This window comes from Saccopteryx bilineata, chromosome 5 (genome assembly GCF_036850765.1).
Source record: "Saccopteryx bilineata isolate mSacBil1 chromosome 5, mSacBil1_pri_phased_curated, whole genome shotgun sequence".
Taxonomy (NCBI): Eukaryota; Metazoa; Chordata; class Mammalia; order Chiroptera; family Emballonuridae; genus Saccopteryx; species Saccopteryx bilineata.
Window position 1 is genome coordinate 127,843,952 of NC_089494.1, and position 25,609 is coordinate 127,869,560.

At 39.3% G+C, this 25,609-nt stretch overlaps 1 pseudogene; it reads right to left on the reverse strand.

Annotated features, from left to right (window-relative positions):
- Nucleotides 1-1,636: 1,636 nt before the first annotated feature.
- Nucleotides 1,637-25,609, reverse strand: part of LOC136306541 (endoribonuclease LACTB2-like) — a 54,613-nt pseudogene continuing 30,640 nt past the window's right edge.

A 25,609-nucleotide genomic window follows, 5' to 3' on the forward strand; every position in this document is an offset into this window, starting at 1 on the left:
AAAGCACTCACCTTTGCCATTTGGTAGCTTTCAAAATATACTGCACCCTGTAACAAATTTGAATAGAGGCCTTATTCATCAGTGGTAAAGTATGTGCAAATTGTAGTAAATTCAAGCTGTAAACCTAGGAAATAGCATCCAGAGGAGCCCAGGGTATGGCAGCCAAGGAGGAACCTAACCTTGTGACCCATCAGAGCTGCTCAGAAACTGCGGAGTGATTCTGCCTGACCTGCTCACCTGAGCCAGCTTGGCTCCAGTTTGGGACTGCAGTGGAGGATGAAACAGGGACTGCTGGATGGGAACACTCCTTTCAGGGATGCCTTTTGGCCTTTGTTTGTTCCTATTTAGAGGTGAGGGATGGTGGGTTTTGTTAACCAAAACACAAGATGAGAAAGTAATTATTTATTTTTAAACTGAGAATTTAGTATTTTTTAATTACCACATGTTCATATGCATAAATCATTTGTGAAATACCATTATAATGAAATAAACGTGATACAGAGCTACAGAACTGATACATGATCATGATATAGTAGACAAAAACATGAAAATAAAGCCATTATTTGTAGATATAGACAAGGGTTGCAGCAAAGGAAGAATTACATAGAAATTTGTGCTGTTAACTGAAGGAGCTTGAGAAAATAGTATTATTGGCCACTGATTATAGATAACCAATTTCCAAGAATAATATCTGGTATAAATTACATAAACTTAATTATTTCAATTCAATTGAAAGTGGCTAAATTTTGGATCCTGAATTTTTGGTAAAAGGTTGTAAGATCTAGGTTAAATAAATGCTCTATATTATAGATGTAAAATGCAATTTATATATTTTACAGTAAATATGACATTATTTTAAACGATATCTAGGGTTATTTTCAATTAAATACTCTAAATACTCTAAATAATTAATAGTTAAGCAAATATACCATTATCTATAAACAAAATTTTATTAACCTAAAAGTAAAGATAACTTTTCTATTTCTTGTCAGGATCCATGTTGCTAAATATTTTTTCTTTTTGTTCGAATTTTTTCAAATGAAGTAAGAGATTGGAAATTGTATTCATCCATTTTATGTAAGTGCTTATGAGTATTCTTGTAAATAATTTTTAAAAGCTCAATGTTGCGCTAATAAGTTTGTAAAATGTGATTTTAATGTTTGCTCACTTTGTTAAAAATGGCGCTGATCTAAAATTGTTAATTACTTTCCTGCATGGGAAGAGGCTTTGTTATGCTAATGTGTTCTGGAGGAGGGTTTTTTGCACCAAAAAGTTTAGAAAAGAAAGTTGGAGGAAGAAGCCAAGATGAAGAGAAGAAGAGAGAAGCTAATTTTGCAGAGTAAGAAGCCATATTGGCAGATGGGGAACCAGAGGTGACTAAGACTGGTGGGGGCCTTTGATTCTAGGAAAACCCAGATGTATCAGTGGCTTTGGGAGCCCTGAATGGAAAGGGAAGTGTTTTCCCACTGTATGTTTCTTGCTCGCCGGGTGATAGGCTTGAATAAAGCAATGGCCCACCATTTTTTGGTTCCTCAGTTTCTTTATCATCTGCCTGAATCTACTGGGAACCTGCACCAGCCTGGCAGTGACAGCGGCTATGACTACTGGGCCTACACTCCATTACTGTAAATGGTTATTAAAAATTATCATAAATTTGCTCTTTTTGAAGGTTTCTGTGAGAAATGCATTGTAGAATTTTAGCTTTAACATTACAGATTACTGGGCCATATCCTGGATATAGAATATCAGCTTCAATTTTCAATAACCTGTGGACCCTTAGAAAGAAGATACCTACTAAGAAGGGCTCCTGGTGGCTAGCTGGGCTCAAATTTAAAAATAAAAAAGCTTCACAGCCATTTCTGCACAGGGTCTCTCATGGGAACTGTATTCAGGGAGAAGCCTCCACCGAGCTATGTGCTTGTACTGTTTCTGCCATCTGAGCAGCTATTAGGAATCCTATTTCAACCAATAGGACTAAGGCTTTTCCTGTATAATCAGAGTTGTGCATTCCAGCCAACCAGAATGGCTTTATTTTGACCTATTGGGCAAATCAAACTGCAAAGATTTGAAGTCCTCATTTGCATGAGGATAAACCAATCAGGGACCAGGGAGTGGACTTCTGCCTGTATAAACCAGCTTCCCTCTGGCTCTGGGAGCATAATTTCCCTTACTACCAGTGACTGAAGATTGCATTTCCCCAGCTAGAGCTGAAATACTGAAACATCTCCAGAGCACAGCAGACTGGCACAGGAACAGAGAGGCAAAGCAGAGCAGAGCTGCCTAGATGAAGAGGAGCCTGGTCCCAGGATAGCCTCATAGCTGTGCTGTGTCATCATTGAGCTGTGTGCACTGAATTGTTTCCCATTTCACCACACACCAAATTGGGATTCCTTGAATTGATGCCATTGGTTGTCACATTCTTTTAGGGAGTTCATTATAGTTGTAGAGGTCTTCAAATACAATTCCTTCCCCTGGGATACAATTTCCAGAAAAGAGCATTTTCCTCTTTTCAAAGTAAAGTCATGTGATCATCAGTGTGGCTAAGTGTGTATATCATTCTTAGAGTAGCACCCTCAATCTCAGTCACATCTCTAGCTTTCAAATAAATATATTGTTGCTCCTGTCAACCAATGGTCATTGGTGACAATTTAACACCAGCAAAAATTCTCAATTGGAGGTGCAGTGAAAAGGAAATGGTATTCAGTGCAAATCAGCTCAGTTGTGATATAGCACAGCTGTGATGTGGCCCTGGAGTCAGGCCTCTCTCTTGCTAGACAACTCTGCTCTGCTCTTCTCTGCTCCTGGCTGGCCAGCTCTGTGCTGTCTCCTTTGGTGTTTCAGCTCAAATAGGGAGACACAGTTCTCAATGGTAAGAAAAAGTACACTCCCAGAGCTAGATGGGAGCTGGCTTATATAGACAGAAGTCCCCAGCCCTGGTCTTTGATTAGTCTGTCTTCATGAAAATGAAGACTCCAAATTTTCAGAGTTTAATTGGTCCAAAGGGCACTTTCCTGATTGGTCAAAATGGAGTTGCTCTGATAGGTCAATGAAAATATTGGGGCTATAGCTGCACATCTCTGATTGGACAGAGAATGACTCAGTCTTATTGGCTGAAATAGGACTCCAGGAGCTCCTCTATAAGGGCTAATTAGATGGCAGGGACACAGTGCAGGGAGGCAGTTCAGTGCATGGACAGGAACCTCAGTACAGGCTTCTCAGTGAAGTGCAGTTTGCATGAGGGGCCCATCTGTAGCCACCAGAAGCCTTTCTTAGTAGTTAACTTCTTTCTCAGGTTCTACATTCTCCATCTGTTATAATTTCTTGTCTCTTCAGATTCCATGGAAAATTTTAAATGTGATATCTAGTGTCATTTTTCATGTTTTTACAAATATCTTGTATAACTCTGGTATGATCACAATGCCAGTGAATCCCAATGATTTCATGGGTTCCTGTGTTAAATTCATTCAGAGCTGGCTTTAAACAGCTGATATATTCTGCAATTGCTGGTTCTCTACCATCTTAATGAATGTCCTCCTGGGGTGGGTCCCTACCAGGTGTCCTGCTGGATTGTGAGACCTGGGTTACAGCCTAGGGCAAGCCACATGACAAACAGCTCTGGATGGAATATAATCAGCCTCCCATGGGCATGCAGCTTATGGTATGGCCAGAGCTTGGAACCCGGAAAGTGATGATTTTTAAAAATGTTTATTGTATTGATTTTAGAGAGGGGTGTGGAGAGAGATAGGAACATCGTTCTGCTCCTGTATGTGCCCTGACTAGGAATTGAACCGGCAACCTCTGCTCTTTGAGACGACACTCTAACCAACTGAGCTTTCTGGACAGGGTAAGTGATGATTTTTAAGAAATCATTTCGATTGGCTGGGAAAGCAGATTTGCTGTCATAAGAACCAAGTCAGTAACTTGAGAATACATACTCTCTACAACCCCAGCACGCAGTTTGGGTCTTTTGACTTTGGGAATGTACAAAGCAACATGCTGAGAACAGCTGGGCCCCAGGAATGGGGGTAAATTTCTCCAAAGGCCTGGGTAGCACCAGCTTGTTTGCACCTGACCCCTCAGCAAGGTACTGACTCGAGATGGCCCAAGCAGGCTGAGGACTTCAGCGTGACTCTGTCATAAAATGGAAGAAATTGGAGAGCTTAGCAAGTCCCTGTGGGGGTCAAGGACATGAGGGCCCTACAGACCCCACAAAGATTGACTGCCCTTTAATCCTGCCTTCCTCAGAGACTTCTTGCCCAGTTCCACAGTACCGAAGGCCTCTTCCTGTGAGAGCTTGACCTTGGAGGTACTTTCAGGAGGGTTTGAAGAGCAGCTTGGTGAAGCACCTGGAACATGTCAAGGTTTCCTTGGTTGTGGGGTAGATGGGTGGGCTGTGCAGTGGGACTTGCAGTAGGGTTTGTAAAGAGGGATCTTCCCCTGGTTCCCCACCCAGCCTAGTGCCTGGGCTCCTGGACCCCCAGCTCAGCTCTGCCCAGATTTCTCTGTCTGCTGATCACCTCCATGAACTGAGGATGACCCTCTGCAGTACAAGTGCACTTCTGAGGCCTTCAGGGGCCTGGCTCCCTGCAGTTCCCTTGCTTATAGCTGCCCCATTTTAGCTTGGTTTGCAGTAGAGAATAATAATTTCTTACATTTAAAGAGAGAACTCTTTAAACCTTTCAAAATTCCCTTGCACAAGTTATCTGAATCTTTGTGGCCACCTTGTACTATATAATGTCTGTTGTGAAGGTGAGGATAGATAGGAAGAACAGAGAGCCTCCCCTACTGTGATTGATGTGGATAAGTCACAGCTTGCCCCATGGCTGTAACAGCCAGCAGAGTGTTGCTGCCTGCAGCCCTGGCCCCTAAAGCCCACCCCATATTGCACGGTGGCCTGTGAGGCAGGGCAGCACAACATGGTGATTAGGTTTTGGTTCTGTCATCAGGCTTCCCCAGGGAGAGTCAAGCATCCACGAGTGACCAGCTGTGTGACTGAGACATGTGTGCTTACCTCTGTGCTTCAGCCTCTCTATCTGCAAAATGGGATGAGAGATAGTGCCCATCAGAAGGCCATATTAATACAAGTAAAGTGCACACAATGACAGAAATGGCGTCTTTGTGCTAATGTGCCTGGCCCCCTGCTGTGTACACACTGTGTAATTCATCCCCTCACAAGGACCCTAGGAGATAAGCGCACTTATCATTCCCGTTGTAGAGGTGGAGAAACTGGGGCACAGAGAGTCAGACAGTTTCTTAGTGGGGGAAAGATCAGCGACTATGTCCTTAACCACAACACCAGACTTCTTTTCAAACAGACCTTGGCTCCTGGTAAGTACTCAAAACACGCTGGCTGCTGCTGTTGTTGGTGTGCAGGGGTATGCTATCAGGGTCCCACCACCCCAAATACTTCCTCTCCAAATCAGTTCCTGTGTCCGGAATACCTCCATCAGGACTTTGATTTTGCAAAATAGTATTTCTGTCTCCTGCTAAAATGCAAAGAGTCCTAGGACAGCTTTAATTATGTCTTGCCCAGTATCAGTGAGTCCAGAGACCGAGGGGTGGAGCATCGAGAGAGGAAGAGAGAGTCTGAGGTCACCATCCACAGGCTAATGAGAGACATTGCTCCTGGGTGGAGGTGGCAGGATGAGGAGAAAAATTTGTCACAAGGAGGCCAAGGACTTGTCTTCCGCTTTCCCCAGCTGCTGAAACAGTTCACATTGTAGAACCTCATTGGAAGATCATTTTCCAAGCCCTCTCTCTCTTCACGGATTGTGTGAGGGCTGTTCTGGGTCTGGCATCACAGACGGACAGGGCTTTGTTGACAGAAGGGGAATTCAAACTGTTGAGAGCTCTTGTAATGAGACAGCAAAAATCTAGCCTGGGCACCCCGGATCCTGCCTCCGGGACTAGTACAATCTGTTTTCCTTTGGTCTGAAAACTCTGACATGGAGCTATATGGTGTACGACTCTGGCAATTAATTAAAACCATGAGTGTTAAGTTTCCCACTTGGCTTCAGTGTGGGAATGAGGGTCAGGGGCCCTTCCTGGCTGGTTTTGGCACCAAAGCTGAGCCTATTTGGTAGCAGGTTTGCCATGTAGCGTACAGTTTCTAATCTCCTCCTCCAAAATCCAGGTGTAGGGACACTCCCTGCCTTCCAGGTTTATAGGAGGTTTAATTAGATAATGTTTGCACAGGGCTTTGAAGATGAAAGCACCATCTAATTGTTGTTACTTAGCATCTTTTCCAGAAACTGGGAGCATTTCTCCTTCAGGGAACACTTGAACATGTCCTTAAATGTCACACTCACTTTAGGATAAAACTTGTCAGGCATCACTGCACTAATGATATTGTGCAGAGCATGAAAAATCAAATGGTCACAAAGAAGAAAAAGCAAAACAATAACAACAGGCACAAAGAACTCCTTGGAACACCGGGAAGCAGCTGTCAGGGACTTTGGTGATTGGGTGAGCCTACCCATTCAGTGGCTAGCTCCTGGCAGAACTCCCATAAATGGATCCAGCCCAGTGGAGGGGACATGGGTCAGTGAAACTGCCATGGTTCCACTGGCCAGAGAGTACTGAAACCGACGGGGGAAGAAAGAAATATGTTGGAAGAGCAATAAGTGTCATTTGGAGCGGGGCATGTCCTGGGAGAGGAGTGACAGTGGGAAAAGATGCTGTTGACCATATCTGAACATTATTTCTAGAGTCTGCTGGTTGGCCATCCATGTTCTTTTCATTGTCAAACAGACTACACTTATCACCATGGCATGTCTGTGGCTTGTAACCCTTCAGGATCACCCTCTGGTTTGGAAAATGAAGTCCAGCGCTTTTAAACCCTTGCTGTGGCCTTCCAGACCCTCTGTCATCAGTCGCCTGTTGATTTCTTTTATTCTTTTTCTTCACACATTTCTCTGTATAGGCACTCTCCCAAACCAGCTCACACTGCCCAGCTACACAAAGGCTAAAAGGCCCCCCTTGCCCCAGCACATTCACCCACAGGACTTCTGGACATCTAGCCCAGGTCCTACTTCCCTGCTGACTCCTTCACTGCTGGTGGAGCTTCCAGGAGTTCCCTCCTTTCAGCCAATTCTGTTTGCTGTTTATTTGGCGCTTATATATGTATTTTCTTATATTGACACAAATCTGTTTATTCAAATGTTTCCTATTTGCTGTTTGGATTGCAAAATCAGGAAGACTGGGGTGGGGGGAGTATTTTGGACATTTAATTAGAACACTGAGTCAGGAAGTTTTAAACTCCATGAGGGGAGGAGCATCTCCAAGACCTAATACCGTCCCTGGCATACATTCAGTACTTGTTCCAACTATCTCTTGCTAAGTGTAAGAAGCAGGTCACCCACACTCAGTGGTGTAAAATAATAACAGTTATTTTATCTCTTTTGGTCCTTGGGTTGACATGGCTCTGCTAGGGGTGTCTCATGTGATTGCAATCAGATGGTGCTTGGGCTGGACTCATCTCAAAGGCCCTACTCAGGTGTCCTTGGCCTGGACTTGGAAGTCACCAACAGCTGACACCACCAATGCTATGAGGGGTGTTTTCTCTCTCTATGTGGTTTCTCCGTGTGGTCTCGCTAACATGTCAGGTTCAGGGTAGCTGGTTCTTTTCCAGGTGACTCAAACTTCACAGCATGTGTCCCAAGAGAACCCTGCAGGACTGCAGAACCATTTTTTACCCTATCCTGGTACTCAGACTGCATCGCTCCACAGCAATCTGCTGGAAAAACACTTCTCGCTCCAACTTGCATTCCTCAATGTGGGAAGTGTCAAGGAATTTGTGAACATGTTTTAAAACCACCCCAGTACTCAATAAATATTTGTTGATTGATTGGATAAATAAATAAATAAATAAATACATAACCATTATTACTGTTTCCAATTTGAGAGAAAGGCAATACAGTAGCAAACTGAAATTGTCTTACTTTTGACATATTAAAGATATTTGTTCATTTTTTTAACATGTTAACAATTCATGGGGAAGTATGCATTCTTTTTGTCCTTCTCGTAAGACCACATTATGTTATATTAATGGACTTGAATTAATGGCTTGTGAACTTCATTTCTTTACATATTTAATTTACTTCTGGGGTTGCCCCAGAAATAACTAAAAACACCAGCTTTAATGAATGCTTGCTGGAATCTGAAAAACAAACTACAACAAAACAAGTATGATTGTCCAACATCATTGCTGCCTCTTATTTCTTGTTCATCTCATGCTAATGTACTACTTTGTTGGAGCAAGTTAGGCAAGTTTATAGAAATTTTGCCCAAGCCTCCAAATTGCTCTGAGATTCTCGTAAGAGTAAAAACAGTCAATGAAAGAATAACAACCTGGGTATCTAACTAAAAAACTCGAAAACACTGGTATATAAAGAGACCTGCACCCCATGTTCATCACAGTATTGTTCACAGGGGCCAAGTCATGGAAACAACCAAAGTGTTCTTCAATAGAGGATTGGATAAAGAAGATGTATATAACAATGGAATACTACTCAGCCATAAGAAATGATGACATAGGCTTGACCTGTGGTGGCGCAGTGGATAAAGCATCGACCTGGAAACGCTGAGGTCGCTGGTTCAAAACCCTGGGCTTGCCTGGTCAAGGCACATATGGGAGTTGATGCTTCCTGCTCCTCCCTCCCCCTTCTCTCTCCCTCTCTCTCCTCTCAAAATTAATTAAAAAAAAATTAAAAAAAAAAAGAAATGATGACATAGTGCCATTTACATGGATGGACGATGAGAACATTCTACTGAGTGAAATAAATAAGTCAGAAAAAGATAGAACTATATGATTTTACACATTGGTAGGATATAAAACAGACACTCACAGACATAGATAAAAGTGAAGTGGTTACCAGGGGGAAGGGAATGTGCACAGAATGGGGTGGAAGGAAGGAAGTAAAGAAAGACAAATACATGGTAATGGAGAGTGATTTGACTTTGGATGATGAGTATACTATATAATCAACAGTTTAAATGCTACAGGTTTACCTGAAACCTATGTATTCTTATTGATCAGTGTCACCCTGTTAAATTTAATTTTCTAAATAAAATTAAAATGAAAGAAAACAACTTTTTATCATTGTAGATCATCTATATCTAATAATCTCTTAGTTTCCGACATTGTCCTAATCGTCAACAAAATGGTTTCTGCATCTGGATGTATATATAGTTTCTATTTTGATGGCTGTCAGTCTATTCTCTGTGAACCTGTTACAATTTTATTTATTTATTTTGTTCTTTAGATTCCCTATATCAGTGATGAAATAAATGGTATTTTTCTTTCTCTCTCTGACTTATTTCATTAGCATAACACCCTCAAGATCCATCTATGTTGTGATAAATGGTGACATATCATTCTTTTTTGTGGCTAAGTAATATTCCATGATATACATGTACCACAGCCTTATTATCCACTAGTCTATTGATGGGCACTAGAGATGCTTCCATAATTTGGCTACTGTAAATCATACTGCAATAAACATAAGGGTGCATATATTGTTTTGAATTAGTGTTTTGAGTTGCTTCGGATATATACCAAAGTGAAATCACTAAATTATAATGCAGTTTCATTTTAAATTTTCTGATGAATCTTTATACTATTTTCTACAATGATTGCACCAATTTGCATTTCCACCAACATTGTATAAGGTTACCTTTTCTCCACATCCTCATTAAGATTTATTGTTTGTAGACTTTGCTGATAGTCATTCTGACAGGTGTGAGGTGATATCTCATTGTGGCTTTAGTTTGCATTTCTCTGATGATTAGTGCCATTAAGTATCTTTTCATATGTCTATAGATTCTCTGTGTGTCCTCTTTGGGGATGTGTCTATTCAAGTTCTTGGCACATTTTTAATTGGATTATTTGTTTTCTGGTGTTGAGTCGCATGAGTGCTTTATAAATTTTAGATATTAACCTCTTAACAGATGTATTACTGGTGAATTGTCTTCTGTCATTCAGAAGGTTGTGTTTTTGTTTTGTTGATGCTTTCCTTTGTTGTCTTGATTGGAGCATTTAATGTATTTACATTTAAAGTGATTATTGATAAGTACGTGTTTATTGCCATTTTATTATTCATATTTATGTTATTCTTGTTTTTATTTCTTCTTCTTAAAGTAGTCCCTTTAACTTTTTTGTAATACTGATTTGGTGTTGGTGAACTCTTTTAGCTTTTTTTGTCTAAGAAGCTCTTTATTTCTCCTTCAATTTTATTATTATTTTTATTATTATTATTATTTTGTATTTTTCTGAAGTGAGAAACCAGAGGCAGAGAAACAGACTCTTGCATGCACCCAACAGAGACCCATCTGGCAAGCCCACTAAGGGGTGATGCTCTGCCCATCTGGGACAGTGCTCTGTGCAACCGGAGCCATTCTAGCACCTCAGGTGGAGGACATGGAACCATCTTCAGCGTCCTGGCAAACTTTGCTCCAATGGAGCCCTGCCTGCAGGAGGGGAAGAGAAAGATAGAGAGAAAGGGGAGGAGGAGGGGTGGAGAAGCAGATGGGCGCTTCTCCTGTGTGCCCTGGCTGGGAATCAAGCCCAGGACATCCACATGCTGGGCTGACACTCTGCCACTAAGCCAACTGGCCAGGGCCTTCCCTTCAATTATAAATGATAACCTTGTTGGGTAGAGTAGTCTTGGTTGTAAGTCCTTGCTTTTCACCATTTTGAATATTTTGTGCCAATCCCTTCCTGCTAAAGTGTTTCAGTTAAGAAATGAACTGACAGTCTTATGGGGGCTTCCTTACAAGTAACTAACTGTCTTTCTCTTGCCGCTTTTGAAAGATTCTGTCTTTGTCTTTAACCTTTGGCATTTTAATTATGATGTGTCCTTTTGTGGCTCTCTTTAGATTCATCTTGTTTGGGACTCTCTGTGCCTCTGGACTTGTCTGTCTTTTTTCTTTACCTGCTGGGGAAGTTTTCAATAAGTATTTCTTCAAATAAGATCTCAATTCTCTGCTCTCTTCTCCTTCTAGTTTCCCTATGATGATGGCATTGCACTTGATATTGTCCTAGAGGATTTATAAACTAATCTCATTTAGACTTTTTCTTTTTGCTGCTCTGATTGGGTGTTTTCTGCTATCTCATCTTTCAAATTGCTTATTTGATCTTTCACTTCATCTAATCTGTTGTTGATTTTTTCTAGTGTAATCTTTATTTCAGATATTGTAGCCTTCATTTTTGACTGGTTCTCTTTTATAGACTTTTTGTCCTTTTGTATGATTCTGATCTTTTTGTTTAAGTCCTCACTGAATTCATATATTCTTTCTTTAAGTTCCTTGAGCATTCTTGTAATTTTTGTTTTAAACTCTGTATCTGGTAGGTTGTTTGCCTTTATTTCATTTAGTTCTTTTTTTGTTGAGATTTCTTTTCATCTTTAATTTGGGACATATTTCTTCATCTCTCCATTTTGGCTTATTTTCTGTATATGTTACTGCATATTAGGTAGATCTACTATGTTTTCCAGTTTTGATAGGGTTGCCTTTTCTATTAGGTGTCCTGTGGGACTCTGTGGTACATTCTCCTTGGTCACCTGAGTTAGGTTTTCCAGGAGTATCCTGTGTGTGGATTATGTGAGCCTTCCTGTTGTAGTTGAGTCTAGATTAGTGTTGGCACATTCATAGGTGAGGTTGACTCTCAGGCTGACTGACTATGAGTGTTGACCCCAACTACAGTGTATTTGCTCCTGTGTGGGGGCAAACTCTAAGAAATAAAATTTGTTTCAATAGACTTTGGTACCTGCTGAGATTTCCCTTTGGGTATGCCACTTTTGGAGCTAATTTGTCTGATGTGGTCTGATGCCTCCATTAGATGTGTTTTTTCTGGAAGTTCTTGGGAGAGACTTTGGTGTAGATCAATGTCAGACATTGCCTGTGAATGGCCCTGGGTTACCTTAAAGAACTACAATGGGATCCATGATTGGTAGCTGCCTCTTCTGGGCCTGGGTGCACATGGGAGGGGTTGAGGTGTGTACCCAGGCCAGCTTCCACCAGTATCAAGCATAGGTCAGGTCAGCAAAATGCCCGAGGAACCCTGATATCTGTCTCTACCTGTCAGCTGTCTGTTAGGCTCATTCACAAAAACAAAACAAAACAAAACAAAACAAAAAACACCCAACCTCTAGTTGTATGTAAGTTGTATGAGGTTGGTTCTCAGTGAGTCACCAAGTAGGAGTGAATAGTGTACCAGGTTGATACAGATTCAAATTCAAACTTGGTGCCAGTGCTGGACCTGAGGTCACTCAGCAAAAGTCTCTGGGTATACCAGGGTCAATTTCCATTTTTCTGGCTGTTGTGGACCTTTGCAGTGTGGCAGTGGTTTCAGGGAGTCCATTAGAATTCATCAGGTTAAAACAGATTAAGATTTGGCCATGTGTTGGGAGGGCTCTACACGGGAATAGTGGTGCAAGTTATGGCGCTTGAAGAAAGTGGCTCTCACCAAAAGCCACAAAAGTCAGTTTCTCCCTGTTCTTCTCTTCCTTTCTGAGTCTGCCTGGATCTTCAAGAACCTTCCAAAGAAGACTGCACCATGGGTCTAAGCTGGCCTCAACAAACTGATTCCTACATAAGGCACAAACTTATCAGGGCAGGATCACAAGGAGCAGGAGGGTGAGAGTAGTGTGTCTCTCCAGGATAATGCCATATGGAGGTGAATGCTCAACCCAGGAAGGCTTGATGCAGTTGGCAGTGTGAGAGAAGTACTTGGTTTCCCATCTCTTTCTAAAGGATAGGTTTTCTCTGAATTTCCCAAACAAATGTTGTGTGGATACCTCTTCCTGTGCTCTGTGCTGGGGAGCTCTGTGTGAAATTAAAACCCCTCACTCTTCAGAGGATACGTTTGCAGCTGAGGTATTCTTCCAGATTCTCAACCACTGCACTTGTGTTTGAGGTAAGTCCTTTTTGCAACTCTACCTTTCCTACCAGTCTCAAGGTGACTTCTTTTTTATACTCTTGGTTATAAGACTTCTGTTTAGCTAGTCTTCAGTTGGTTATTCAGGTTAATTGTTTACAATTTAGTTGTAATTTTTATTTAATTCTGGGAAGTGGTGAATGTAACTTCCACTTACTTCACCACCATCTTGGATTCCTCAGGTTGATATATATATATATATATATATATATATATATATATATATATATATATATAGTCAACATTGTTGTTCCACTCTACCATCCATAATTAATCATCTTTGACCCCTGAAAAACACATATGCATAAATGATACTTAAAAAAATTTTACCTTATTTTGTTATAACAATCATTTAAAAATTTATTTATTGATTTTTAGAGAGAGAGAAAGAGAGGGACAGTATTTCTCTCTCACATGCACATAATGATTTTTTTGTTCCACTTATTTATGCATTCATTGGTTGATTCCTGCCTTGAGCAGGGAAGAAAACCCGTAACCTTGCTGTGCAGTATGATGCTTTAACTAGCTGAACTTCTGGTCAGGGCTATAACAATCTTAATACATGTCTCTGTTTATTTATTAAGTTATCTAGTAATTTTTGTGTTATAGGCATGTGCTAACAGAATTTTACTACACATTCTTAGATTGCTTACCAGAATGATTGTAACAGATATTTGGACATGTGAAAGTATCTATTTCCCCTCATACTTGCTGACATTGGCTTTTACCTGAAAATTTATTTTTTATGTGAGTGTAGCTCTGATGCCTATATTTTGAAAATTTCTTATTACTTACTAATAAGGACAAGCATCTGTTCACACTAGTCATCCCATTTCTACTTCAGCAACTTGAGCATTTATATCTTTTGTCCATTTTACTATTAGATTGCCTCTCTTACTTTTAATGATTTATAGGAGTTACTTAAATATTCTGGATATTTCTTGGTTATATTGATATTTACTGAAAATATTTTTTCTCCCTCTATCATCTGTCTCTTAACTTTGTCTACAATTCATTTTGAGGAGAAGAAATCTTGAATTTTGATGTAACCAGATCTCTCCATTTTTCCTTTATAGGTAGTGCTTTTTCTGACATGGTTAAAAAAAATCATTCCTGGTCCCAGGGTTGTAAAGTGATTTTCCTACACTCCCCTCTCCAACGCTTATTTTACATTAAGATTTTAAACCCATCTAAATTTATTTTTGGTTATAGAGTGAGGTAAGAATATATAATTGAATATTTTCATTACAATGAACTAATTTTCCCTATACCACTGACAAAATTACCCATTTTCTCTGCTTATGTGTAATGCCACTTCAATTATAGCTCAGTTTTGATATGAGTATGGGTCTGTTTTTAAACTCCCTATTTTGTTCCATTGCTCAAATTTCTTTTTTATAACTAAACTAAAACTATAATTTTTAAAATTGTTTTGACATGAATTATGTCTTAAAGTCTGGTAGAATATTTTTAATGACTTGGCTCTCATTTTTCAGAATCCAGCTGGAATGTTTATTGAAACCGTATTGGTTTAATATAATCCTCAGTAGAACTATATATGACTTCTACCTCCTCACATGTTGAGTACTGTCTCCAAATAGCACATGAACTATGCAAATTAATTGCAAAAGATGACGTCACAGTGATGGCACGGTAGGAAGCGATACCGAAAATCTCCCCATAAACTCAACAAGTTCTTCAACCAGAAACAGAAAAACCTATCCTTGGAGTCTTCAGATGCTTCACAACACACCCGAAGGTAGGATCGAGCGAAAGATTGGCTAAATATATGGTCAAACTCCAGGGGAAATAAGGAGTAAGAAATGCTCCACCTTCCTCTCTAATCCAAACAGGATGGCTTTCACTGAGAACTGAGAATATAGAAACTAAGGCGGGCATAGGGAGTGAATAGTTCCAGGCTGCGGTACAAACAGCCAAACCAGGCTGTGGCACGGCGATCCAAGCCGTAGAAAAACCTGGGCAATTCAAGCTAACACGCGCGCGCCAAACCCAGACAAAGAAAGACAAGTGGGGCAGCCATTTTCCGCATCTCCTGGTTGGCTTGGTTAGTGGGCAAGAGATTCCTACGAACACTTCAGGGGTGGGCACCGCCCGTGCTAACCCACAGAGAAGCAAAGTCAGAGGCCTCTGTGTGGGCAAAAAGCAGCATCTCCTAGGAGCCCCAGCGCCCTGAGGGGACCGGGCACGGGGAGGGAGCTGGAGCCAACTCCAACGGCGGAACTTTTCTGTGTGGGAGGAGGGCTTTCGCGGAGCGAGAGGCGTCCTGCCTGAGCCTCATAATCTGGTCTTTGCGCACGCACGCAGAGTGGGCAGGAGATTCCTCCGAACTCCTCAGGGGTGGGCGCCCGTGTTTTCCCTCAGAGGAGCAGAGTCAGAGGCCTGTGAGCAGGCCAGGAGCAGAAGCCCCAGCGCCCTGGGAAAGCCGCACGAGGACAGAGTGAAAACCAATTCCAACCCAGTAACTTTTCCGTGTGGGCAGAGGGCTTTCTCGGAGTGAGAGGCGTCCCGCCTGAGCCTCATAATCTGGTCAGTGCGCACGCAGGAAGAGTGGACAGGAGATTCCTCCGAACTCCTCAGAGGTGGGCGCCCGTGTTTTTCCCACAGAGGAGCAGGTCTGTGAGCGGGCCAGGAGCGGAATCTCAGGCAGCCCTAGCCCCTTGGGAAAGCCGCACGAGGATAGAGCGAAAGCCAATTCCAAAGCTCGATCTTTTCCGTGTGGGTAAGGATTTCACTCGAAGTGTGACCTGTCTGGTCTGACATCCTGGTGGGTGCGCACGGAGAGTGGGCTAGAGATTCCTCCAAACGCCTCAGGAGTGGGCACTCGAGTTATCCCACAGAGGGGCAGAGCCAGAGGTCTTTGAGTGAGAGGAAGCCATGCCTGATTATGCTGGCAGGTCTGTCTGACTGAGCCTTACTCAGAGCCCTGTGCTGAGTGGGAATAGAGTGGGGAGTTGCCAGCTCTTTGAGACTCTTACTATCCAGGCAGAGGCAGCAGCAACCCCATAGCTGGATTATCAGGCTTCTAATTGTGGAAGGAAAGACTAGGAGAGAGGCTCCAGGAACACTCTCACAGTGAGAGATCCTCTCACTGTTGGAGCCTATAAACACTAATGAACCTCGACTGCCAACGAGACTGAAGCCCAATACATGACATTGCCATAGAGAATTATCAACTGCAAACCTCTTCCAGAGCGTGCCACAGGGGCAGAACCCGGGGTACAAAGTCACCGACCAGAAAGACAGAAAAGAAAAAGCAAGACGACAACCTCTCAAAATCAAGAATAATCTGCAGATTTTATAACCTATCCCATTTTATTATATTTGTTCATCTGTGTCTCTTTTCTTCATTCTTGATTTTTTTTTCTACTCCAATTTGATCATTTAATTCTCTCTCAGTCTTACTCTCGCCTCTCTTTGAACTACACTACCCATAAGTGTTACATCTCCCATTATCTTTTCTTTCCTCCTCCTTTCTCTCTTTGAGGGTTGCAATCCAAAACCCCTAACTCTCTCTTTCTCTCTCCTCTTTTTTCTTTTTTCTTTTTTAAGTGGTTCCATCTTTTCTCTCTCTCTCTCTCTCCTTTCTCCCTCTATATTAGTCTCTTCCTCTATCCTTTACGTCTTCTCTCATTCAAACTTCAATAACGAACAAATTATCTTATCTGGGACTCAAACTTAAGTTTGTGGCATTTTGGAAGGTTTTTACTTCACCTTTTTAACACATTAGCAGTGCTCCCATCCCTGGCTCTCCATTTTATCTAGTTCTTGTTCCACTAAATACAATAGTAATTTTTTAATTTTCCACCCCTTTTTCCTGTTTCCCTCTTATTCCTCTCATCATAACTCTGAGTCAGCCAACACCTAAAAGCAAAACATTTTATTCTTGACCCAAATTTTTTCCTAATTTGCTTTTTGTGGGTCTATACTGCTCCTCCCTTTTTTATATATAAATATTTTTTTCTTTTATTTTTTTCTCTTTTTTTTCTTTTTCCTTTACCCCTATATTACTTCTCCCCAATTCAGGCCCTCCACTACAGGTATTGTTTGTTCTATTTAGTACAATATAATCCACAGTTCATCACAAGATTTTCTCAAAAAAGAGGGGAGAGGAGAGGAGAGGAAAAAAGGAGGGGAAGGAATTATTTCCTTTTTTCCTCAAATTTTTATCTTATTTTATTTTTCTTTATTTAATGATTAATTTTTTTTAAAAATGCGCAATTTTTTATTTTTATTTTTTTATCCTTTAAAATCTTTTAAAGGATAAAATTTTATCCTTATAAAATCTCATTAATACTATCAAGAAAACCACCCTCAGATGCCATTAAAGAAGAGAAAATCGAATATCATGGATACAAAAGAAAGAGAGGTAACACAGAGAGATGACGAAAAATCTATGGAGAAAAAATTTAAGATATTGGAAACCTTGGAGTTAAACGACAGAGAATTTAATATAGAAATTCTAAAAACACTCAGAGATATACAAGAAAACACAGAAAGGCAATTTAGGGAGCTCAGAAAACAACTCGATGAACACAAAGAGTATATCTCCAAGGAAATTGAAAGTATAAAAACAAATCAAACAGAGATGAAAAACTCAATTCATGAGCTGAAAAATGAGGTAACAAGCTTAGCTAATAGAACAGGCCAAATAGAAGAGAGGATCAGCGAAATAGAAGACAAGCAACTTGAGGCTCAACAAAGAGAAGAAGAAAGAGATTCAAAAATTTAAAAAAATGAAATAGCCCTACAGGAATTATCTGACTCCATCAAAAAGAATAACATAAGAATAATAGGTATATCAGAGGGAGAAGAGAGAGAAAATGGAATGGAGAACATACTCAAACAAATAATAGATGAGAACTTCCCAAGCCTGTGGAAAGAACTAAAACCTCAAATTCTAGAAGCAAACAGAACTCCAAGTTTTCTTAACCCCAACAAACCTACTTCAAGGCACATCATAATAAAATTGGCACAAACCAACTGCAAAGAAAAAATTCTCAAGGCAGCCAGGGAAAAGAAGAATACAACATATAAAGGAAGGCCCATTAGATTATCATCAGATTTCTCAACAGAAACTCTACAAGCTAGAAGAGAGTGGACCCCAATATTTAAAGTCTTGAAAGAGAGGAACTTTCAGCCAAGAATACTATACCCATCAAAGCTAACCTTCAAATGTGAAGGAGAAATAAAAACATTCACAGATACAGAAAAGATGAGAGAATTTATCACCAGAAAACCTCCACTCCAGGAAATACTAAAGGGGGTTCTCCAATCAGATACAAAGAACAAAAAAACAACAACAACAAAGCCACAAGTAAAAGCTCCAAGAAGAACATAACAAAACCAACTTTAAACTGTGACAACAATAAGAAAGGGGGGGGAGAGGATGAAGATTAACAGTAGCAAAGGGCGATGGAGTGCAAAAGTACTCACAAAATAGTGCACTACAATGAACAGGGTAGGAACCCTTTTCATTACTTAATGGTAACCACCATTGAAAAAACCACCACAGAAGCACATGATTTAAAAAAGACAGCAACAGAGGAAAGATGTATGGAACACAGCCAAATAAAAACAAAAGATAGAAAAACGAAAGAGAAGAATCAAACAAGGCACAAAACTAACAGAAAGCAATCTATAAAATGGCAATGAGGAACTCACAAGTGTCAATAATTACACTAAATGTAAACGGATTAAACTCACCAATAAAAAGGCACAGAGTAGCCGAATGGATCAAAAAAGAAAATCCAACTGTATGCTGCCTACAAGAAACTCATCTAAGTAACAAGGATAGAAACAAATTCAAAGTGAAAGGCTGGAAAACAATACTCCAAGCAAATAACATCCAAAAAAAAGCAGGTGTAGCAATACTCATATCGGATAATGCTGAGTACAAGACAGGAAAAGTACTCAGAGACAAAAATGGCCATTTCATAATGGCTAAGGGGACACTGAATCAAAAAGACATAACAATTCTTAATATATATGCACCAAACCAAGGAGCACCAAAATATATAAGACAGCTACTTATTGACCTTAAAACAAAAACTGACAAAAATACAGTCATACTTGGAGACCTCAATACACCGCTGATGGCTCTAGATCGGTCATCCAAACAGAGAATCAACAAAGACATAGTGGCCTTAAACAAAACACTAAAGCACCTGGATATGATAAACATCTACAGGACATTTCATCCCAAAGTGACTGAGTATACATCTTTCTCCAGTGTACATGGATCATTCTCAAGAATTGACCATATGTTGGGCCACAAAAACAACATCAGCAAATTCAGAAAAATTGAAGTTGTACCAAGCATATTTTCTGATCATAAAGCCTTGAAACTAGAATTCAACAGCAAAAAAGAGGGAAAAATCCCACAAAAATGTGGAAACTAAACAACATACTTTTAAAGAATGAATGGATCAAAAAAGAAATAAGTGCAGAGATCAAAAGATATATACAGACAAATGAAAATGATAATACGACATATCAGAATCTATGGGATGCAGCAAAAGCAGTGATAAGAGGGAAGTTCATATCACTTCAGGCATATATGAACAAACAAGAGAGAGCCCAAGTGAACCTCTTAACTTCACACCTTAAGGAACTAGAAAATGAAGAACAAAGACAACCCAAAACCAGCCGAAGAAAGGAGATAATAAAAATCAGAGCAGAAATAAATGAAATAGAGAACAGAAAAACTATAGAAAAAATTAATAGAACAAGGAGCTGGTTCTTCAAAAAGATCAACAAAATTGACAAACTGCTGGCAAGACTTACGAAGAAAAAAAGAGAAAGGACTCATATAAACAAAATCCAAAATGAAAGAGGAGAAATCACCACGGACATCGTAGGTATACAAAGAATTATTGTAGAATACTATGAAAAACTTTATGCCACTAAATTCAACAACCTAGAAGAAATGGATAAATTCCTAGAACAATACAACCTTCCTAGACTGAGTCAAGAAGAAGCAGAAAGCCTAAACAGACCTATTAGTACAGAAGAAATAGAAAAAAACATTAAAAACCTCCCCAAAAATAAAAGTCCAGGCCCTGACGGCTATACCAGCGAATTTTATCAAACCTTCAAAGAAGAATTGGTTCCTATTCTACTCAAAGTCTTCCAAAAAATTGAAGAAGAAGCAATACTTCCAAACACATTTTATGAGGCCAACATAACCCTCATACCAAAACCAGGCAAGGATGGCACAAAAAAAGAAAACTACAGACCAATATCTCTAATGAATACAGATGCTAAAATACTAAACAAAATACTAGCAAATCGAATACAACAACATATTAAAAAAATAATACATCATGATCAAGTGGGATTCATCCCAGAATCTCAAGGATGGTTCAACATACGTAAAACGGTTAACGTAATACACCATATCAACAAAACAAAGAACAAGAACCACATGATCTTATCAATAGATGCAGAAAAGGCTTTTGATAAAATACAACACAATTTTATGTTTAAGACTCTCAACAAAATGGGTATAGAAGGAAAATATCTCAACATGATAAAGGCCATATATGATAAACCATCAGCTAACATCGTACTAAATGGCACAAAACTGAAGGCTTTCCCCCTTAAATCAGGAACAAGACAGGGTTGTCCACTCTCTCCACTCTTATTTAATGTGGTACTAGAGGTTCTTGCCACAGTAATCAGACAAGACAAAGAAATAAAAGGCATCCATATCGGAAAAGAAGAAGTAAAGGTATCACTTTTTGCAGATGATATGATCCTATACATCGAAAACCCCAAAGAATCCAGAAAAAGACTTCTAGAAAAAATAAGCCAATACAGTAAGGTCGCAGGATACAAAATTAACATACAGAAGTCAATAGCCTTTCTATATGCCAACCATGAAACATTTGAGAATGAACTCAAAAGAATAATCCCCTTCACGATTGCAACAAAAAAAATAAAATACCTAGGAATAAACATAACAAAGAATGTAAAGGACTTATACAATGAAAACTATAAACCATTGTTAAGGGAAATCGGAAAAGACATTATGAGATGGAAGAATATACCTTGTTCTTGGTTAGGTAGAATAAATATAATCAAGATGGCCATATTACCCAAAGCTATATACAAATTTAATGCAATTCCCATCAAAATTCCAATGACATTTTTTAAAGAAATGGAGCAAAAAATCATCAGATTTATATGGAACTATAAAAAGTCCCGAATAGCCAAAGCAATCCTAAAGAAAAGGAATGAAGCTGGGGGCATTACAATACCTGACTTCAAACTCTATTATAGGGCCACGACAATCAAAACAACATGGTATTGGCAGAAAAATAGACACTCAGACCAATGGAACAGAATAGAAAGGCCAGAAATAAAACCACATATATATAGTCAAATAATTTTTGATAAAGGGGCCAACAACACTCAATGGAGAAAAGAAAGCCTCTTCAACAAATGGTGCTGGGAAAACTGGAAAGCCACATGCAAAAGAATGAAGCTGGACTACAGTTTGTCCCCCTGTACTAAAATTAACTCAAAATGGATCAAAGATCTAAACATAAGACCTGAAACAATAAAGTACATAGAAGAAGACATAGGTACCAAACTCATGGACCTGGGCTTTAAAGAGCATTTTATGAATTTGACTCCACAGGCAAGAGAAGTGAAAGCAAAAATTAATGAATGGGACTACATCAGACTAAGAAGTTTTTGTTCAGCAAGAGAAATTGATAACAAGATAAACAGACAGCCAACTAATTGGGAAATGATATTTTTAAACCCCTGCTCGGATAAGGGCCTAATATCCAAAATATACAAAGAACTCATAAAACTCAATGACAAACAAACAAACAATCCAATAAAAAAATGGGAAGAGGATATGAACAGACACTTCTCCCAGGAAGAAATACAAATGGCCAACAGATATATGAAAAGATGCTCATCTTCTTTAGTTATTAGAGAAATGCAAATCAAAATGGCAATGAGATACCACCTCACACCTGTTAGATTAGCTATTATTAACAAGACAGGTAATAGCAAATGTTGGAGAGGTTGTGGAGAAAAAGGAACCCTCATCCACTGTTGGTGGAAATGTAAAGTAGTACAACCATTATGGAAGAAAGTATGTTGGTTCCTCAAAAAACTGAAAATAGAACTACCTTATGACCCAGCAATCCCTCTGCTGGGTATATACCCCCAAAACTCAGAAACATTGACTTGTAAAGACACATGCAGCCCCATGTTCATTGCAGCATTGTTCACAGTGGCCAGGCCATGGAAACAACCAAAAAGCCCGTCAATAGATGACTGGATAAAGAAGATGTGGCACATATACACTATGGAATACTACTCAGCCATAAGAAATGATGACATCGGATCATTTATAGCAAAATGGTGGGATCTTGACAACATTATACCGAGTGAAATAAGTAAATCAGAAAAAGCAGGAACTGCATTTTTCCATACGTAGATGGTTCATAAAAGTGAGACCAAGAGACATTGATAAGAGTGTGGTGTTATGGGGGGAGGGGGGAGAGGGAGAGGGAAGGGGGAGGGGGAGGGGCACAAAGAGAACTAGATAGAGGGTGACAGTACAATCTGACTTTGGGTGATGGGTATGCAACATAATTGAACTTTAAGATAACCTGGACATATTATCTTTGAATATATGTATCTTGATTTACTGATGTCACCCCATTAAAAATAAATACAATAAAAAAAATTGCAAAAGGCCCAAATTTCTATAGAAGAAATAAATTTCTGTGCTATATTAAGCTTTCAAATTCTTTAGTGTACTATCTATGGTGATGTTGTTGTAAAACGCCTCTCATGAGTCCTAATTCATTCATACATGCACTCATCCACTTCCAAACTTTAATTGGACACCTTCTGTGTCTATAATATAACTTTAAGTGTTATCAATTAATGTTTCTAAATGTCCACATCATCACTCACATGTTTTAGACAAACCAACTCTACTTTTTGTTGTAAGGGATTTAAGAGCTGCTTAGATAATGAGATATCAGGATCGATCTGTATTTTGTATGAAAGAAGACTGCTTGTATATTTTAGTAAAGGATGTTGACACTGTCATGGCTTAATATTGTTTTATGTAAATCTTAGTATTAACAGATATTCTCTGGAGGTCTGGACTTTGGCCACCAACTAATGTGTCATGTAAATGATCTAACTTTATGTTTTCCTCACTGGTAAAATTAAGGCTTTAGATTAGTTGATTTCTACAGTCTTTCTCAGATTTAACATGAATTCATTCTTTGATTGCACGTGCAAGGTGCCTGAAGGTCTGGGTAGTGAGTTGACAAGCATGGAGGGGATACATTCTGGAGAAATGTAGATGTGGCACAAAGGCTGCAGGACAGGAGAGATGCAGATTTGTGAAGGATGCAGGAACCAAGGATAATGACAAAAAAGTGCAACCACAGAGGTGAAGACTGGAAGGAACAGTTTTCTTTTTGAAAAATACATGAGTTGAACCTGAAGGTTTGGTAAGAGGAGAGGATGTCAATTGTTGAGAGACCTTACAATAATTAATATTATTATTAATAATAACATGTACCCTTTGTCTACTTTACAATATAAAATAAAGTCTTATGTTATCTAGTTAATCTTTAGAATCTCATCCTGTACATATTAAGTATTCTTAGTTTTATTTTTCTTATGAGGAAACTGAGACACAGGTGTTCATAAAGCCTGACATCCAGCTTCTCATGGTGGGGCTGGCGCTCAACCCATATGTCTTTTGATTACAAAATGCCTGTTATTCCCACCTCACCACACTACATAGCCAAGAATTCTAATCTATGAAGAGAAGTGGATGTGATCTCACTAAGTTTTCGTAGTTTATAGTCTTAATTTGAATGACAAACTCCCCACAAATACAGGTACAATTCCAGGTGTGATAAGTACTACAGAATAGAACAGTCTCTGAGGACCCATGATGAAGAGATCTGTCTGGTCAGGGAGGTTCTGTCTTGAATTGTCCTGGAGGAGGTACTAACTAGTGAGAAGAGAGAAGCTGTCTTTGTTATGTTTGTTTTTCCTGAGAATGAAGGTCACTACTGTAGGGTTCTGAGAGCAAATGTAAGTGCATGCATGTGTATAAAAGACATGATTAGAAATGGCTTTTACAGACAATCTCTTCCTATGTGGTATGGTAAGTAGTTTGGGGAAAAAACCAGAGTAGAATAGAGCCTCAAGTTTACTGAAATAGGATGTTCCAGGGAAGGCAAAGAAGTTAGAGATGTTCAAGAGGGTGTGACTACAGTTGGGAGATGAAGAAAAGAAAAGTATCAAATATTCCTCCCTATTTCCAGCTTGAGCTGATGGGTGAATTTTGGTGCTATGTCTTCTTAGAGGTAGAAAGTAGGAAAAGATGATAGGTACAAAAACCAGGGTGGGGAACAGAGTGAGGAGGGGGGTATTGCCTTTCTCTCAAATTGGCAACAGTAATAATGGTTATGTATTTATATATTTATGTATACAATCAATCAACAAGTATTTATTGAGTACTGGGGTGGTTTTAAAACATGTCCACAAATTCCTTGACACTTCCCACATCAAGGAATGCGGGTAGGACTGCTCTAAAATTTTGTAGACTTGATCTTCAGGTATAGTGAAGTATTTTGGAATTACACACAAATTCTTTATTTTAGATCAGAACCATTGAGTACACAGAGGTGAACAAGTGAGCATCCTTTTCATTTTATAGTTCAAGATGCTGAGGTTGTGAGAGCAATAATTGGACTTCCCTTGGGGCCCCAGGGAATAAGTGACAGAACAGGAAGTAGAACTGCTTCCTCTTAGCACAGGTGCTTTTCCCTGTTCCAATTGCCTTTTATTTTCCTTATTCTTGTTGCTGAATTAAATTTGTTTTTAACATTTAGTATTTGGGTTGGGTAAATCCTATAAAAAGAAATAGAAGACTTTTTCACTTCATGTTCATCAGACATACTGAAGTCTCCCTGGAGAATCTGAAAGTTGATGAGAATCTTTTTCTATGCCAATCCACTTGCTTAGTTAGGGTCCATAAGACTTTAACCAGAAACCAATATTTTATCTCATGTTTGTGGTCCGTATTTCAGAAATATATCATGTTAGCATGTGGCCTCTAGGCTGGGAACTCTGTATATTAATTTGTTAATGGTGGATAAATATTTACAAATATTCTATTTCTGTAGCATTGCAGTCTGTGGTCCAAGTTTCTTAAAAAATTTGACCACATGGTATTTGCATTGTTTATAGTGGAAAAACTATACTAACAAAATTACATACTTATAATCTTCTCTGGCTGTGTGTAAAATAGCAGAGTTGGGGAGGCAGAGATGTGAGGCAGTTTCTAGGTGTTTCAGTGGAAAATGTATTTACTTCCCCAATAGTTGAAATAGTTCATGCTTATCAAAAATATAAATTCAAAGTTACGATTATACTTTTTTCTTTAGTAGTATGTGTTAAACCTCTGAGGTCAAGGTAGGACATGGCCGGGATTATTTTAAAGATAATTGATTAATTTGATGGTTCATGTAATGAAATTTTAAGAAATCATCCAGACAATTGCTGATGATGTTACGTTTCTGCTTTATCTCAGCCAAAAGGAGAAGATCCAGTATGAGAGATAAGTTTTCATTTGAAATATGTGGATGTTTTCTG